Genomic DNA, 12,854 nt, shown 5'->3' on the forward strand with positions numbered 1-12,854 from the left:
TTTGCAGAAAAGTCAATTTTAATATATTTTGCAGTGTAATGAAATTGAAATGACTGCTTAGCCTGGGATTTAAGTCTAATTGCCCTTCTACACGTCCGGCTCATACTTTGCAGCCACTCCTTTACAGAGTCTTCTGCTCAGTGCTTCCCTGCTTCTTATGTGGTTTGTTGGCTAGCAAGTTAGCTCTTGCCCCTCCAGCTTCTCTTCCTGTAAGTGCCAAGCCCTTGGTTTTTCTATCTTTGTGTCAACAGAAGAAGATAAACTGCACTAAAACGTTCAAGATGAGGAGGTAGTAAAGTCTCAGTCCAAATCACAAGCAGAATTTATGGCACAAACTGTAATTAATTTGTAAAAACAATTATTCCTTTTTTGGGGCAATTTGTTTTAACACTTTTTTTTGGGCTTTAGTTGCTATTAAGCAAATTGCAGTTAAGCTCATCCTCAGAATACCCGCATGGTCACTTCAGTGTGTTTTATGATTGCAGCCATCCTTCATATCCGCAGCTGCTGATGCTTTCACAGGTTTTAACCTTTTTTTTGCAGCAATAAAAACGGTTGATTTATACGAGTGGGTATGAGGAGGACATGTGACAAAACCAAAACCTGTTTACTTTGTGCTATTTTTGTCTCCCTCCTGACAGGTGTATGTGCTCCTGTAATGTCTTGTGTGCAAATTAATGCTGCTGTTCTCAAGAGCAGGACCAATCAAGCAGAGAGAATAAACTTTGCACACTTATGTACCACACTGCTGTCTCTTATATCCGTAGCCTCTAGATTATTAGTCTGCTTCACCAGCAAACTTTAAATCTACGTCCCTGTAAATATTCACACTCTCATGTATGAACAATGGGCAGATTTGCTGATGGGCCATAGCAACCAGTCAGTGTCTGAGTTTTTTCCGCTAGCTGCAGACATTGGTTGCCATGAGTTACTGCCCAGGTGCAAAGGTGCCCAGTGTTTACAAATGAGCCCCTTGTCTTATATTCCCTTTTGTGAGTGATACTTTTATTTATTGTCATACTGACTTTATTCCCCCTCAAACGGATCCGAACTGTACACATGCTAGTGATGCTAAGGTTTCCCTTTATAGGCTACAACCTACATATGTTTCTGTTTCTTCTCACCCTGATGAGCTTTTTGCCTACTATAAAAGAACAAAACAAATTAAACAAATGTCAAGTTTTAGTAGGGGCTGGCTATTGAATTTAAACAAGTAGAATAAACACATGTGGTTAACCTTTTCACACTACAATTGGTTTTCCTTAACTATGGAACAAGCCGATACCATATATTGCTTTTATAATGGTTGGTGAAGGAATATACTAAAATTATAAAAAACAAACAAAAACAACCCACATTCATTGGCTGATGGGATGTTGATGCAGCAACCCATTGTTTTGGAATATACCTGTTTCCCATAGATTGAGATAACCCAAGCAGGTAACATGAACTCATTCTCTGAGGCCCATTAATGTTGATTTGCGACATTTGTAAATAAATACCTTAGTCCAAACCTCACTGCAATTCCCAATAGGGTTTTTTTTTTTGTCCCATTCACATGCTTTTAAGGGAGGGTTCCCTTTTGAGTTTGCTTTTTGAATGCTAGTCACTAACCCAGCTTTTATTTTAAGAAGAAATGAAGGATATTAAGACCACGGCTTCCTTAACGCAATGCATGTCACATGGGTGATTTGATTTCCCTGCATTTAGACCCCTCTCTACTCACTTCATTTCCCCATCCCAAATTATTCACAGCAGGAAAGCACCACTTCTTCTGTCTACAAGACACTAAGGGGAAGCGTGTCCCACCAGACAATATTTTTTTGAAGCATCGCCTTTTATATTGCTACGATGTGGAGTCGTTTCCAAGGGCTGCACAGATCTAGGCAGTGTTAATGTTGTCAGTCAGTGTGCCTTATTTCCATTTCATTTCTTGGCATGATTTCTTGATAATATTCGCACTCGTATAGAAATTTGCCAGTGCCTTTGTCTTTCGTTCAGAAAAGAGAGTCGGGACAGCTACAATTACTCATTTTTATCGTCTTTTTATAGGCTTTTATTTAGCGCCTTCAAGTAAATGTGTTGATCCAAGAGCTTTCGATCAGAACAAACAAAATGAAGACAGAAGTAAGTAAGGCAATAGATGTAATCAATATCTGAACACTGGGAAATGATGGTTTGAGTCGCTCTTAACATAGAATGAGGCTCAATTTAACGTCCTCTGTATGAGAACCACAACTGTGCATATGTACTACGTAGCGGCTAGAAATGGTGTGAAACTATATATTATGCCTAGTGATGAGTGGCTTGTGCTGGCTTTGCCTCTTATTGATTTAAAGATGGTCTTGGCGACATCAGGCTCGAGTTTTGTGTTTAAATCCCTGCTAGATGAATGTTTAGCCGTATGCTGCCTGTGACTGTCGGGTCCATGGTACATTCTAGAAGTGCAAATTCATCGCAGTAACCAGAAATATCCAAAGGGGGGAACAAAAGCAAAAATGGTTCTAATTGCATCTTGCACTTTAGATGATGAAACCGTCCTGCTTGTGTGTGGTGTGACCAATGATGTGCCCAGGCACTAATACATGAAAATAACTAGTTACTAGCAAGTTGGGTTGTGGAGAACTTGTAGGTTCAAAGCTTTTGGACTTTCTAGCCCACAATGCCCAGTCTATTAATTGTCAGTCCCTGCTTCTCCTGTTTTGCCTCTTCTGTTTCATGTGAATTGCCCTGTAAATTGAATTCGAAGCGCCCTGCCAACGTCCCTCCACAAACGCTGTTTAAAAGAGTTTCTATTTTGTCTTACAGTGGTGGCTTGATAATCCTCCGAATATTTTAACAGAGAGAACTGGGTTTGAAATAGGTGTTTCCGATCCCCCCCCCCCCCCCAAAAAACAAAACTGAAAAAAAAAAAAACAGTAAGGCACTTAAAATATCTTCTGTCCAAATTGTCTAGCTGTAAATAGTGACAAATGCACAACGTTTAGAGGCAAGTGTCTGGTGATAATTGTGGGGAAACATTTAATTTGTTGAATTCTTTTCCTTTCCGTTATAGAAAATGGATTTCCATGTCCCAACTGCACTTCCTTATCTTTCCAACCTTTGTATCCTTCCACTGTATCATGTAATTGCTTCCTTACTTGTTCAATTCTTCATCCTTCACCCCTGCCCCTCTCGCCCTTTTCCAGTTCAATTCGAGGAGACGGCAATCACACGTTTAGCTCACCCTTGACTCAATTCAATGCCATTAGGAAAATGATCTTTTTATTTAGGTGGAAGATTCCTTCCTGCCTCCTCTCCAGTACTAAACATTAACTAAACCGAAAATTACACCGCAAAAAGACAGATATAAAATCAGTTAAGGAATGTATATAATACTGCTCTGTGTTTTACAGTAAGATTTGTTGCTCTCAAACTGTGTAAAACAAAATTTATTCGTTTTCTGCATATTAAAAAAAAAAAAATCTTATTGTACCAATTGGTAAACTATTAAATGCATATAAAACTATAGACGTCTGCCTGTTATTTGTCACTGTTTGATTTCTTCCGTGAAGCCTCATCGGTAGTAAGTTTTTGCCTAGAATTAAACTTGTGCTGGTACAGAGCCGAAGGAAAATGTTGCTTCTGTTTTGGAGATTATGACCGTTGAGTGTTTCTGTTTTCCAGTTGTTCTCAGTTGAAAGGTTTTTAAGTATGTTCATTATACAGTTGTGGACAAGAAAGCTGCCATCTTTGCACTTTTTTCAAGTTACAAAATTTCCTAAAGTTACTCTAAAATATCCTGAGGTTGCTCTAACATTTCCTGACGTTGCTCTAACATTTCCTGACGTTGCTCTAAAATATCCTGACGTTGCTCTAACATTTCCTGACGTTGCTCTAACATTTCCTGACGTTGCTCTAACATTTCCACCACTAATCTTTTTCAAAGTTCTCCCAGATTTGAGGGGTGCCGTCTCTCGGCTGCAGTTTTCATAACTCTCCACAAATTTTCAATGGTTTTAGAGACTCTGCTGCCCACTTTAAAAAAAGCTCTCAAGGCTGGTTAGACAAAATGGCAGCTTGTTTTGAAATGTGCTTTGGGTCATTGCCTGGCAGAAGACTTATTCTGAAATGCTGCTCAATCGTTTGGTGCAGAATGGCTTGGCATGGGGCAATGCTCACACTCACAGTACATCGGTTTCAGAGGCAACAACGCTCATATTAGACTGCAGGGATGGTGCCCTTTCATTGTTAAGCAAAAACCTCTTTTCATCTCATCCATCTAAAGGACATTCTTCAAGAAGGATTTAGACTTGTTTAGGTGTGTTTTGGTTTAATCCAGTCAGGCTTAATTTCTCGGTCAGCGTTGGGTCTTCTACTATAAAGCCCCTATAGCCATGGGTAGCACGAGTAGAAACGGTTTTACTTTGTGTCTGAAGGCCAGCTTATTATACATCAATTGGGAGTCCACATCTGATTTACATTTAATTAAGCCTAAGGGACTCGCCCCAGTTCTCAGGCGATCACATATAAGAAAATCCTTTATCCAAAGATACACCTATGACTAAGCGCCGGAGGGTGCGAAACGCGTAAGGTGGGCCTGGTGGGGTTGTTTGTAATTGAATTTTAATGCTAATTTAATAAAACAATATTTTTTATGAAAACAAAAGTCTTGGGACAGTTATCTTTGGATGAAGGCCAGCTTAAACCTGTGACCAACTGCCAATTGGCACAATTTGAAAAATTCTTCTCTACAATGTTTCATTTTTCTCTTGTTTCTATGTCAAGGAGGTTTGGCGACAGTCCTATGGGCCTTCAGCTTCTTATTATGAAGGTTTCTGGAGATGGACTTGTAGCCTTGAGATTGTAAATGCTTTTCTACAATTTTCTGTCTCATCTCTGCTTTTCTTTCTTGTTGGCTTCTTATATCCCAGGTTACTGCAGCTCATGACAAGTGAGTGTACAAATTAAAGGAGATTTTAGGGTGGAATTTAGTGACCCCCCCCCCCCAGGTTTTTTGTGTTCTTCTAAAACAGAAAACACACACACACACATAGGAGCTAGTGCAGTGCAATATTATAGGTTTAGGTTTGTTCCACTGCAAACATATTTCTCCAAGCGGCAAAGAAAATTGCTGCAGGGTAGATGGATTCCTTTATTTATCACATACAATGTAACATTAGTACAACCTGTAGTGAAATGTTCCCTGATCATTCTAAAACCGTGTCATTTTTTTAAATAACTTGTGACCAATCCAGCTTTATTGTGAAGGAGAAATGCCTGTCACTGGCCTCAGAATGTCTAGTATTTTGAGCTCCATTAATAATTCCTGATTGAATCAGAATAACATTTGTGTGTTTCTACTAGCAAGCCATGAAGCACTTCCTTTCCTAATGCCCAACCACAGAATCTCTCATTTCTACCTGACTTGGAAGCTAAGTAGCTTGACCTGCCTGAGCTTATGGTGGAGACACTTGCTTGTGCTGATGTTCTCATTATACAGGTATGGGACCTGTTATCCAGAATGCTCGGGACCTGGGGTTTTCCAGATAACGGATCCTTCCGTAATTTGGGTCTTCATGCCTTAAGTGTACTAGAAATTCATTTAAACACTAAATAAACCCAATAAGCTAGTTTTGCTTCCAATAAGGATTAATTATATCTTAGTTAGTATCAAGTACAAGCTACGGTTTTATTATTACAGAGAAAAAGAAAATCATTTTTAGAAATTTGGATTATTTGGATAAAATGGAGTCTATGGGAGACATTCCGTAATTCGGAACTTTCTGGATATCGGGTTTCCGGATAAGGGATCCTGTACCTGCACTTTTCTGTGAAATACAAGTAGGGATGCACTGAATCGGCCAAACCCCCGAATCCTTTGTGAAAGATTCGGCCTAATACCGAATATGCAAATTAGGGGTGGGGAAGGGGGAAACTTTTTTATTTAACTTCCTTGTTTTCTGACAAAAAGTCGCGCGATTTCCCTCCCTGCCCCTAATTTGCATATGCAAATTCTGTTCGGCTGGGCAGAATCTGAATCCTGGCTGAATCCCAAACCAAATCCTGGATTCGGTGCATCCCTAAATAAAAGTGATATTAGGCAGATCTTTCTGTTGCCCTCTTGTGTATTTAAATACAGTGTCGGACTGGCCCACCGGGATACCAGGAAAACTCCCGGTGGGCCCAGGTGTCAGTGGACCCTCATGCTGCTAAAGATTTGGCTTGTTTCATGGCCATTCCTTATTTCTATGAGAACAAAGAGGCTAAATAGATGGAATAATTATAGTAAGAAAAGAGACTAGAAGAAGAATAATAGCAGTGAGAGTGGGCCCCTGGTCTATGGTTTTTAGGTGGGCCCCTGGTGTCCCAGTCCGACACTGATATTGATCAAGTCCTTTTTAAGTCATCTCTTTTTATTTATTTTTTTTAGAGGGAACCTCAATTTGTCCAGGAATTTTGCTCTTTTCTGCACTTTCTAACTCATCTTGACCCTTTTGTATCCAAAATGACCTGTGCATACAGAAGAAGCCATTTAAGCAACAATTTTGTACTTAGAGAGGAGGATTGCATCCCTTAAATCAAATGGCTTTTATGCAAACTAATATTTTTAGCCGCTGTCTGCCATTGAGTTTTGTAACCAAGTTATATACAATTTTCCATTCCATTTTCTTGATGAGATTGACTATGGCCTGTGTGCATAGCATTTATATGAGACTTCTCTGCAATGTCTCTTTCCACTGCCCAGCTCACTCCTGTGTTATTTATTCTTATCCACCACTGTGGCACCATAATAATGTATAGGAACCTGTGAAGTCTGTCAATTATGGAAGATAATTCTTTCAGTTCCCTTTGGTGTTTTCTGTTATTTATCCCATTTCTGATTCAAGTCAATATTTAAGCACAAGATACACCCCCCCCCCATTGAATCCAATTGCTCTGCTGCTTTTTGAAAAAAGAATTAATTCATATCCAGCCATGTAGCATCAGCTTCTGTGACAGACTCACTTCATTTTCTGCTTTATGGTTTGTGACGACCTCTAAGCTTCGCTTCTCAACAGCCGCTCAAAGCCCACTGAGCATGTCGCAGACACTCCTAACAAAATTCTAGATGGGAAATTCTTATGACAACTTGGAAGGTCCAAATCATTGCTATTATAGAGATGCCAAACCTTTAGGCCGGTTCAATAAGTTCCGTATATAAAATATGGCATTTCTAGCCATATTCATTTTTAGAGTTTAGTTCTCCTTTAAGCTTCAGATCAGTAATCTTGTGCTGTCGTGTCCAGGATCATTTCTGACGTCAATATTTCATCCAATTTTATATGCAGTGTCTATACTTTGCCTTTCTAAGTTTGTGGTCCCACTTATTCCCCTTTACGTACAATTCACCAGCAAAGTGCTATCCTGGCAGTAATGGGATCAACACTTCTTTTTGAACCATTCTCCTGCCAATACTTGCTGTTTTATATATTACACACCTGGATCAGTGGTGGGTGTGGCTTAACTAACTCCACTAATTAGAAGGCGTGACCATATCGTTTTGGTGTAAAAAAGGTGCACGTTTTTTTCCTCTGGAAATTTGCTCCATCTTTTTGGAAAAAAGAAACTCGAGTAAAAAGTGGTCAGACCTTACTCTCTCCACATTCATTACACTGCTGGATAAATACACATGATTAACACAGTGTCAAATTAAAGTGAAACTGTCACGTTGCTTCAGGCTCAGGGATGGTTCCATAGGCTGGATTCCAAATTATTGCTGTAGTCTTCTGCCCAATCTTTTTGCCATGTTCCCTGGCTTTTGATAGGAATGTGTCATTAGCTCTTTGGTCATACATGGTGTATTATATGAACTCGTTTTTAAAGATTGATATATATATTCTCCCTAAAAAATACTGTTTATTGAGGTTGTGCTTGTGCCCATTCTCTTGAATGTTCTACTGAAAGTCTACTCAAGCATACTTTGAACTCCCTGATGTTACATTCAGACGCCATGTATTTAAAAAAATATAACACCACAAATGTACACAGCGCTTTAACAAGGCATAAACACAAGCGGGTAGAGTTTTATATGGTAAGAATAGAAATCTATGCTTAAGTGCATAGTTGTTTCAATACACAGTTGGGATGAGCTCACAATAGGAGAAAACAGAAACAAAAAGGTGGAGGGTATAAGTGCTCAGGGTGTGTTGCTGCAGAGGAAGACTATGAAAGTGCTTCATCTAAAACAGCGCTGTCCTTTTGTGGTACCGAGGGCCAGAATTTTTGTCCTATGTGGTGGAGGGCCGATATTAAAATCTTTTTTTTTTTTTTTAAACCACACCCATGTTATAACATGAAATGTTAGAAGATGCCCACATTAATGGTGGTAGCACACCAAAAAAAACAACAACAACCAGGCCCAGATTTGCGGCAAGGCCGCATAGGCCCGGGCCTAGGGCGGCAAAAAAATAGGGGCGGCATGCCGCCCAGCCGCATTATGGGGACGCGTGCGTCCCCATTCATTTACAGCAGCTGCGCCCGCGTTTTTTCGCCGGCGTGCTGGGAAAGTGAGGTGAGGTGGGCGCTAGGACCGCGCGGCTGCCTGGTCGGACCGCGCGGCCTAGGGGTGCGCCTCAGTGAAATCCGGCGCTGACAACAACAACAAAAAATTGGTGCTTGCTGCAGGGGTGTCACTCATGTGAAAAAAGTTCATGGTATATTGAGACATACCCTTAAATCCATGTACCACCTCCTCCCCTTTGGATAGCACAGCAACAGCCAACATATGACTAAACACCATAGGGATGAACATACTATACACACTACAGTGACACAATGCCAGCGCTGCTCCTACAGTCTGTGTGAGCTGTGAACAATGAGGGCACTTACAGACTGAGCTGTGATCAATGCAGGCTCTTGGGGTTTGGAAGAAGGAGCAGGAGCTCAAAGAAAACCAGAACAAAAGGGAACTAGAGAAGCGCCTGATCTCCTCCATGAGAATGGAGCTACAGTATGTGGTTGAGACGAGTAGATGGAGTGCATTCAAATATAAGCACCATGCAATGGCAAATCCAACAACACACCTGTGTGGCTCTTAAGCCTTCATAACTGAGACAACAACTTGTGACCCCAAAACATTTAACTATTGATACAGCATGTGGCCCCAAAGCTTTCATGACAATTACTATTTCATAACGTAGTGAGACCTCTTACTATTTAATGTGGCCCCTTACCATTTCATGACAGACACAATGTGGCCCCTTTCTATTTTATGACAAACGCAGCGTGGCCCCTTACTATTTCATATGGTCCCTTACCATTTAATGACAGACACAGCGTGGCCCCTTACTAATTCATGACAGCATGCAGCAAAAAAAGGGCAACAACCGTCATTCTGAGAGAATCGTGCAACTGTGCTCAACCCTTACAGCCAGGCAACTTAACCACAGCAGACATGATGTTCTCTTTGGGACTGGTATTGAATAATTCAGCTGAAATCTATTGACTCCCCCGCCCACAATAGGCGACATGTACTTTACAGACACTTCCTCTAGATGACACCAACAGAGTTTTCCCTGACTGTTTCCCCCAACTCATGTCCCCAACTGGGGAGGCTTATTCACTCAAGACCATACAGCCCGAAAGCAGCAGCAATACCTGCAGGATCATGGTGTCATGTCTGGGAGGTGTGTTCTCTCCCCATGTGACTGAGCTCCGCTCGCTGTGCTCTTCCTTCTCCTGCTGCCGGTGACTTACACCCCACTCCAACCTAAAGACGTCATTTCCAGCCCCGCTTGCACTTGTTTCTGAAGTCTGAGAAACATCCATGGACAAGTTCTGCACATTTGTGCACATGCACTTTTTTTAAATACATGATAGATCAACCAATTGAGCGGTTAATCTTATAAATGCCAATAAAAACTATTGAAAAATGAAAAAAGAATAAAGTTTTATGTAGTAGGTATCGGCGTCCAAGTCGTATCTCTAAATGGATGCCATACTATACTATACCAGGGACAGTGGGACATATGTTGCCAAAGCACAATATTTATGGATCAGGGTTTATTAATTGATTTAAATATATTTTATTTGATTTAACAAGGGTTTATTAATTGATACATATAGTTACCCAGGTAAATTTGCCTAAAAGCCCATTGATATGATCCCTAATTCTCAATGTTTATTAATCACTCATATCTTTACTGCCACTAAACTAAAGTTATTGCAAAGACCTGGCTCACACCCACATATTTCTGGAAGTTAAAGCAGTGATTCACCTTTAAGTTAACTTTTAGTATGTTATAGAATGACTAATTCGAAGCCTCTTTCCGATTGGTCTTCATTATTTATTTTTTATAGTTTTTGAATTATTTGCCTTCTACTTCTGACACTTTCCAGCTTTCAAGTGGGGTTCACTAAAAAATAACAAATGCTCTGTTAGACCACAAATGTATTGTCATTGCTACTTTTTATTACTCTCCTTTCTATACTGTTCATTTTATTTCATCTTTTCTATCCCTTTTTTTTTGTTTCCTAGTTTCTTTGTGATGTTGAAGTCCCATAATCATTACTATCAGTATCTTGTATTATATGTGTTCTGAAGATCATTTGTTTAATATACCATTGTGATCCTTATGTTGGACTTATTCATCTGATTTTTCCATTTGTCAAAAATCATAAATCAATAAAAATTGAATTGAAACATAAATAGAAACATAAAAATAGAAATATACCCATGTGGAAACAGGGTCGGACTGGGGGGCCCGGGGCCCACCGGGACTTCTGGTCCAGGGCCCCCATCCAGGCCCCCTACTGTGATGCGCCAAGCTTGGCGTTACTGTGTTAGGGCGTCGCTCAATGCGCATGCATGAAGGCGCCAGGCGCATGTGCGAGCTGCATCGCTCAGCGTGCATGCGCAGCACAACGCCGAAACCTTTTCCCCCCAAAATTTAGATATCTGGAGAGGGGGTCTGGCCCGGCGGGGGCCCACGAGGGTAGGTGTCCATGCATCTGTGTGAGTACAGGCCCCTTCACAATAATTGAGTGCGTCTACTCCTGCGCTCCCCTGCGGCTGAACAGAAGAAAGTGCAATGTAGGGCAGCGCAGGAAAAACCGCCCGTGTGTAAGAGCCCTTAATATACTGGCCTTCCTATATATTTATCTTTTTTCCTTATTAATAACATTGGGCTCAAGCATCATTTTTACCGGCCAGGTGGCAACCCTATCTGCAGATCATGGAACGGTCGGTGATGTCCTGATCTGCAGCTGTGCCAGAGCGCTGTGTTTGCCAGCCCACTGGAATGAGTTCTGTGACAAGGAATAGTGTAGTCTCCAGTGCCTGCATGTTCTGAGTAACAAGATGGCCACCGTTAGTTTCGATGCAAATCTTGCACATCTGGAGAACCAAGATGGCCAGCACTAGAGTAATCACATGCACAGGAAGCCAATAACGGTGATACACAAATGGACGCTTTTTGGAACACAAGTGCGATATCCTCTGGCTTCCCAGAGAAATCCTTTGTCTGGTGCCTTGTCCACATTATTACCCACTCTCTGTCGGGTAGGCTCAACCTGCTCTATAATAGTGGGAGCACTTAATATGAGAGTTGGAAGGGTAGACTACACTGTGACTGAAGGGAGCACACCTCATTGTGTCAAACCGAGGAGCGCTCATTGAGAAATCAACTGGTAAGATGACTCGTATATGAACTGAGTGAAAATAATAGTGACAACCAGGGCTCTACCTGTAATAAGATCCAATCAGGTTGTGGGAGCACATTCTGGCTCAGTGAAATCCATTACTGGGCTAAATCTGACAGCATCTAAGCAAGTCATAGAGTTCACAAGTGATAAGACTGTCGTGTGCTGTCTAATTCCAAATATATCTGTTGGAAAAACTAATAGTAGTGCAGGAGAAGAAGCTGCCTCCAGAGAGGAGCAACTTAACCCCAGTTGTCCTGCACTGACAGGTAGGACCATATGTAGAAAAAAAAATTAGATGGTGGTTTGTATTTCTCTTTCTCAGGCTTTGAAACACACACAGCCGATTGACTATAACCAGTATAAAACTGGATACACCAATAGGAAATCATTTCAATATCCCTCATCACTCCATAAAGGATTTAAGAATTTTGGTTCTAAAGGGCAATTTTAAAACAGATAATGAAAGAAAAGTGTGGGAATACAAATTAATGGAAACTTTCAATTCTCTGGAGAAGGGACTAAACATGGGCCTTGGATTTATGGCTAATTATGTGAACTAAGAAAGGACTGTACCAGGTCAGAAATACCAACATGTCTGGATATGGACTAAGAGATCATATGGAATTCCTTTGATTCCACACTCCAATAATTCAGCCGTAATTTATACTCAGCCTCTTTGACCCACATTATCTTGTACCTTATCTGCTTGTCTCTTGCAGATCCCCTTGTAAATGACTTTGCCACCTCACACATAGATTGATATTCCTTTTTGTTAGTCATTTGACCCATGAGCTGAATGTTGTATATATACCAGAGAACACCACAGCTTCAGTGTAATCAACTTGAAAAAGGAACTAAAATGTTCTGAAGGCTTGCTATGATATCAGTGGTATCACCTTTATACCACTTTATTTTTTTTATTTCAAAAGGGTTTCCCCCAAATTGCCCCAAAGAGAATGACTCTAATTAAATCAGGATTTTCAATTAATTCTAGTAATTTTTCTGAAAAGGGGCTTGAAGAAACATTTTTTATCACCCATTCCTCGGTGGATTTACTGGAAGCCTCTGGTAATGGATTCTATGATGGTGAACTGCCCGAGCCCTTGTGCAACATCTCAAAACAAAATGTTAACATCTTGCTTTACAGTTGGTATCAGGTTCTTCTGGTGAAATGCTGTCATTACCGGTCT

Source organism: Xenopus laevis, chromosome 2L (genome assembly GCF_017654675.1).
Source record: "Xenopus laevis strain J_2021 chromosome 2L, Xenopus_laevis_v10.1, whole genome shotgun sequence".
Lineage (NCBI taxonomy): Eukaryota > Metazoa > Chordata > Amphibia > Anura > Pipidae > Xenopus > Xenopus laevis.